General features: G+C 47.2%; 1 pseudogene; it reads left to right on the forward strand.

Annotated features, from left to right (window-relative positions):
* LOC123747956 (protein giant-lens-like) overlaps positions 1–6,834 on the forward strand; it is an 18,002-nt pseudogene extending 11,168 nt beyond the window's left edge.
* Positions 6,835–7,071: the final 237 nt, after the last annotated feature.

Here is a 7,071-nt window from a genome sequence, read left to right on the forward strand (position 1 = left end):
AGTGTATGTCACCATCACCAGTGTGTGTACCTATCATCAGTGTATGTCACCATCACCAGTGTATGTCACCATCACCAGTGTATGGTACCATCACCAGTGTGTGTCACTATCACCAGTGTATGTCACTATCACCAGTGTATGTCACCATCACCAGTGTGTGTCACTATCACCAGTGTATGTCACCATCACCAGTGTGTGTGTCACTATCACCAGTGTATGTCACCATCACCAGTGTATGTCACCATCACCAGTATATGTCACCATCACCAGTGTATGTCACCATCACCAGTGTATGTCACCATCACCAGTGTATGTCACCATCACCAGTGTATGTCACCATCACCAGTGTATGGTACCATCACCAGTGTGTGTCACTATCACCAGTGTATGTCACTATCACCAGTGTATGTCACCATCACCAGTGTGTGTCACTATCACCAGTGTATGTCACCATCACCAGTGTATGTCACCATCACCAGTGTATGTCACCATCACCAGTGTATGTCACTATCACCAGTGTATGTCACCATCACCAGTGTATGTCACCATCACCAGTGTGTGTACCTATCATCAGTGTATGTCACCATCACCAGTGTATGTCACCATCACCAGTGTATGTCACCATCACCAGTGTATGGTACCATCACCAGTGTGTGTCACTATCACCAGTGTATGTCACTATCACCAGTGTATGTCACCATCACCAGTGTGTGTCACTATCACCAGTGTATGTCACCATCACCAGTGTATGTCACCATCACCAGTGTATGTCACCATCACCAGTGTATGTCACCATCACCAGTGTATGTCACCATCACCAGTGTATGTCACCATCACCAGTGTGTGTCACTATCACCAGTGTATGTCACCATCACCAGTGTATGTCACCATCACCAGTGTATGTCACCATCACCAGTATATGTCACCATCACCAGTATATGTCACTATCACCAGTGTATGTCACCATCACCAGTGTATGTCACCATCACCAGTGTATGTCACCATCACCAGTGTATGTCACTATCACCAGTGTGTGTCACCATCACCAGTGTGTGTCACCATCACCAGTGTATGTCACCATCACCAGTGTATGTCACCATCACCAGTGTATGTCACCATCACCAGTGTATGTCACCATCACCAGTGTATGTCACAATCACCAGTGTATGTCACCATCACCAGTGTATGTCACCATCACCAGTGTATGTCACCATCACCAGTGTATGTCACTATCACCAGTGTATGTCACCATCACCAGTGTATGTCACTATCACCAGTGTATGTCACCATCACCAGTGCTATGCCACCATCACCAGTGTATGTCACTATCACCAGTGAGAGAGAGAGAGAGAGAGAGAGAGAGTGTGTGTGTCACTATCACCAGTGTATGTCACCATCACCAGTGTGTGTCACCATCACCAGTGTGTTTCACCATCACCAGTGTATGTCACCATCACCAGTGTATGTCACTATCACCAGTGTATGTCACCATCACCAGTGTATGTCACCATCACCATTGTATGTCACCATCACCAGTGTATGTCACTATCACCAGTGTATGGTACCATCACCAGTGTATGTCACCATCACCAGTGTATGTCACTATCACCAGTGTATGTCACCATCACCAGTGTATGTCACCATCACCAGTGTATGTCACCATCACCAGTGTATGTCACTATCACCAGTGTATGGTACCATCACCAGTGTATGTCACCATCACCAGTGTATGTCACTATCACCAGTGTATGTCACCATCACCAGTATATGTCACCATCACCAGTGTATGTCACTATCACCAGTGTATGTCACCATCACCAGTGTGTGTCACTATCACCAGTGTATGTCACCATCACCAGTGTATGTCACCATCACCAGTGCACGCCACCATCACCAGTGTATGTCACCATCACCAGTGTATGTCACCATCACCAGTGTATGTCACTATCACCAGTGTATGTCACCATCACCAGTGTATGTCACCATCACCAGTATATGTCACCATCACCAGTGTATGTCACCATCACCAGTGCACGCCACCATCACCAGTGTATGTCACCATCACCAGTGTATGTCACCATCACCAGTATATGTCACCATCACCAGTGTATGTCACCATCACCAGTGTATGTCACCATCACCAGTATATGTCACCATCACCAGTGTATGTCACCATCACCAGTGCACGCCACCATCACCAGTGTATGTCACCATCACCAGTGTATGTCACCATCACCAGTATATGTCACCATCACCAGTGTATGTCACCATCACCAATGCACGCCACCATCACCAGTGTATGTCACCATCACCAGTGTATGTCACCATCACCAGTATATGTCACCATCACCAGTATATGTCACCATCACCAGTGTATGTCACCATCACCAGTGTATGTCACCATCACCAGTGTATGGTACCTATCACCAGTGTGTGTCACTATCACCAGTGTATGTCACTATCACCAGTGTATGTCACCATCACCAGTGTGTGTCACTATCACCAGTGTATGTCCACCATCACCAGTGTATGTCACCATCACCAGTGTATGTCACCATCACCAGTGTATGTCACCATCACCAGTGTATGTCACCATCACCAGTGTGTGTCACTATCACCAGTGGTATGTCACCATCACCAGTGTATGTCACCATCACCAGTGTATGTCACCATCACCAGTGTATGTCACCATCACCAGTGTATGTCACCATCACCAGTGTATGTCACCATCACCAGTGTGTGTCACTATCACCAGTGTATGTCACCATCACCAGTGTATGTCACCATCACCAGTGTATGTCACCATCACCAGTATATGTCACCATCACCAGTATATGTCACTATCACCAGTGTATGTCACCATCACCAGTGTATGTCACCATCACCAGTGTATGTCACCATCACCAGTGTATGTCACTATCACCAGTGTGTGTCACCATCACCAGTGTGTCACCATCACCAGTGTATGTCACCATCACCAGTGTATGTCACCATCACCAGTGTATGTCACCATCACCAGTGTATGTCACCATCACCAGTGTATGTCACAATCACCCAGTGTATGTCACCATCACCAGTGTATGTCACCATCACCAGTGTATGTCACCATCACCAGTGTATGTCACCATCACCAGTGTATGTCACCATCACCAGTGTATGTCACCATCACCAGTGTATGTCACCATCACCAGTGTATGTCACCATCACAGTGTATGTCACCTATCACCAGTGTATGTCACCATCACCAGTGTATGTCACCATCACCAGTGTGTGATGTCCACCATCACCAGTGTGTGTCACTATCACCAGTGTATGTCACCATCACCAGTGTGTGTCACTATCACATGTAGTCACCATCACCAGTGTATGTCACCATCACCAGTGTATGTTCACCATCACCAGTGTATGTCACCATCACCAGTGTATGTCACTATCACCAGTGTATGTCACCATCACCAGTGTATGTCACCATCACCAGTGTATGTCACCATCACCAGTGTATGTCACTATCACCAGTGTATGGTACCATCACCAGTGTATGTCACCATCACCAGTGTATGTCACTATCACCAGTGTATGTCACCATCACCAGTGTATGTCACCATCACCAGTGTATGTCACCATCACCAGTGTATGTCACCATCACCAGTGTATGTCACCATCACCAGTGTATGTCACCATCACCAGTGTATGTCACCATCACCAGTGTATGTCACCATCACCAGTGTATGTCACCATCACCAGTGTATGTCACCATCACCAGTGTATGTCACTATCACCAGTGTATGTCACCATCACCAGTGTATGTCACCATCACCAGTGTATGTCACCATCACCAGTGTATGTCACCATCACCAGTGTATGTCACCATCACCAGTGTATGTCACCATCACCAGTGTATGTCACCATCACCAGTGTATGTCACCATCACCAGTGTATGTCACCATCACCAGTGTATGTCACCATCACCAGTGCACGCCACCATCACCAGTGTATGTCACCATCACCAGTGTATGTCACCATCACCAGTATATGTCACCATCACCAGTGTATGTCACCATCACCAGTGTATGTCACCATCACCAGTATATGTCACCATCACCAGTGTATGTCACCATCACCAGTGCACGCCACCATCACCAGTGTATGTCACCATCACCAGTGTATGTCACCATCACCAGTATATGTCACCATCACCAGTGTATGTCACCATCACCAGTGCACGCCACCATCACCAGTGTATGTCACCATCACCAGTGTATGTCACCATCACCAGTATATGTCACCATCACCAGTATGTCACCATCACCAGTGTATGTCACCATCACCAGTATATGTCACCATCACCAGTGTATGTCACCATCACCAGTGTATGTCACCGTCACCAGTGTATGTCACCATCACCAGTATATGTCACCATCACCAGTGTATGTCACCATCACCAGTGTATGTCACCGTCACCAGTGTATGTCACCATCACCAGTATATGTCACCATCACCAGTGTATGTCACCATCACCAATGCACGCCACCATCACCAGTGTATGTCACCATCACCAGTGTATGTCACCATCACCAGTATATGTCACCATCACCAGTATATGTCACCATCACCAGTGTATGTCACCATCACCAGTATATGTCACCATCACCAGTGTATGTCACCGTCACCAGTGTATGTCACCATCACCAGTGTATGTCACCATCACCAGTATATGTCACCATCACCAGTATATGTCACCATCACCAGTGTATGTCACCATCACCAGTATATGTCACCATCACCAGTGTATGTCACCGTCACCAGTGTATGTCACCGTCACCAGTGTATGTCACCATCACCAGTATATGTCACCGTCACCAGTGTATGTCACCATCACCAGTGTATGTCACCGTCACCAGTGTATGTCACCATCACCAGTGCACGCCACCATCACCAGTGCACGCCACCATCACCAGTGTATGTCACCATCACCAGTGTATGTCACCATCATCAGTGCACGCCACCATCACCAGTGCACGCCACCATCACCAGTGTATGTCACCATCACCAGTATATGTCACCATCACCAGTGTATGTCACCATCACCAGTGTATGTCACCATCATCAGTGCACGCCACCATCACCAGTGCACGCCACCATCACCAGTGTATGTCACCATCACCAGTGTATGTCACCATCATCAGTGCACGCCACCATCACCAGTGCACGCCACCATCACCAGTGTATGTCACCGTCACCAGTGTATGTCACCGTCACCAGTATATGTCACCATCACCAGTGTATGTCACCATCACCAGTGTATGTCACCATCACCAGTATATGTCACCATCACCAGTGTATGTCACCATCACCAGTGCACGCCACCATCACCAGTGTATGTCACCATCACCAGTGTATGTCACCATCACCAGTATATGTCACCATCATAAGTGTATGTCACCATCACCAGTGTATGTCACCATCACCAGTGTATGTCACCATCACCAGTGTATGTCACCATCACCAGTGTATGTCACCATCACCAGTGTATGTCACCATCCCCAGTATATGTCACCATCACCAGTATATGTCACCATCACCAGTGCACGCCACCATCACTCATATAAAACACCTGAAACAGTCAAACTGTCCGCACCAACACCTGTTCATCCGGATCCAAACACCTAGCGTCTTCCACAGGTGTGTGAGCCCACCAAGAAACTGGCCAAGTGTCGTTACTTCCGTGACGTTACCTGGACCTTCACCACCTTTCCCGACAACGCGACGCAGCAGATCATACACTGCGTATGTCCCAAGAACTCGGTAACGTATATCATCAAGAGGCCTGCCTCTTGTATGTCACTATCACTGGACTGGCCAGGGCGTTGGGTTTCACTACAGCTTCGCCTGCTCTCCCCAGAGTGTACGTTCTCTCATTCCTTCTCTGTCAACTATGAGAATAAGGATTCTAGTAGTATTCACATAATGATTATATTCAAATATACTTCGGTGTCATTTAGCGATCTCTTTCTTTCTCTCTTTCTGTGTCTCTGTATCTCTCTCTCGAACCCTCTAGGGTTCATTAGGAACTGTAGTTTCGTCGCTAGTGAAACTGCCAGCAAGAGCTGTTATCCTACACCAACTCATCAGAAGCTCATCCCTAGACCCCTCACTTATTTGATGAATTTGTTATTTGTGTCTATTATAAAGAAACTAAAATAAAATACTAAATGACAGTCAAGGAGGGAAAAGGATGAACCAGGAGCCAACTGTGTGATAAAGTCTTCATCTGGTCACTTGGTTTGATTACACATGGGTCCTCAGTACATGTTGAGCAAACATATTGCAAATACGAGGCGGACTAATGTATACAACCATCTGGAGGTTGTTGATGGCTGAGCGCCTTGTGTTGTGACTGACAATCTCTGGTTGGCCAAGAAGTTGTGCCAGATGGGGAACTTGGAGACCCTTCGTACATAATAGTAAGTCTGTCAACATATCTGCGATGTTGAAGGCTTTGATATGCCGACCAGTCCATCCAGAACTTGTGTTTTATGCAATATTTTGCAACTCCTTCACATGAATTTAAAGTAATAAACCCCTATGTGTTGTCATTGTTAAACATCTAGTCTGAATCTTCTTTTTTTTCACAGCGGCTGCGATGTAAGCGGAAAGAGCCATGTCGTCTCTTCACCATGAAGAAGCGACCCAGTTCGAAGAAGTGAACACAAGACGTTGTATCAGTGTCCCCCCGCCCATGACTGCTCCCTGCACCACTTGGATCCCGGTGTCATCCCAGGCAAGACCTACACAGAGGACGCCATACGCACCTACGGTGGCTATTGCATGTGATCCGGCAGTAAACTCCACCGGCTTCGTGAGACTTCTCTGAGCTGGTGTTGCATGTAGCCAGACACAATGCTGCTGCCAGAGTGGCAGTTGGAGCACCAGTGTGTGCTAGCGTTGTTTGACCGCCTCTGGCTACAAGTAGCCCAGAGCGCCATTAGTCTTCAGCTCCTGAAGCCATTGTAGTCTCAAGCCTCTGGATTCCTCCAGCTACAGAAGGTGTTCTTTATTACAATGAAGAGT

Source organism: Procambarus clarkii, chromosome 19, assembly GCF_040958095.1.
Source record: "Procambarus clarkii isolate CNS0578487 chromosome 19, FALCON_Pclarkii_2.0, whole genome shotgun sequence".
Lineage (NCBI taxonomy): Eukaryota > Metazoa > Arthropoda > Malacostraca > Decapoda > Cambaridae > Procambarus > Procambarus clarkii.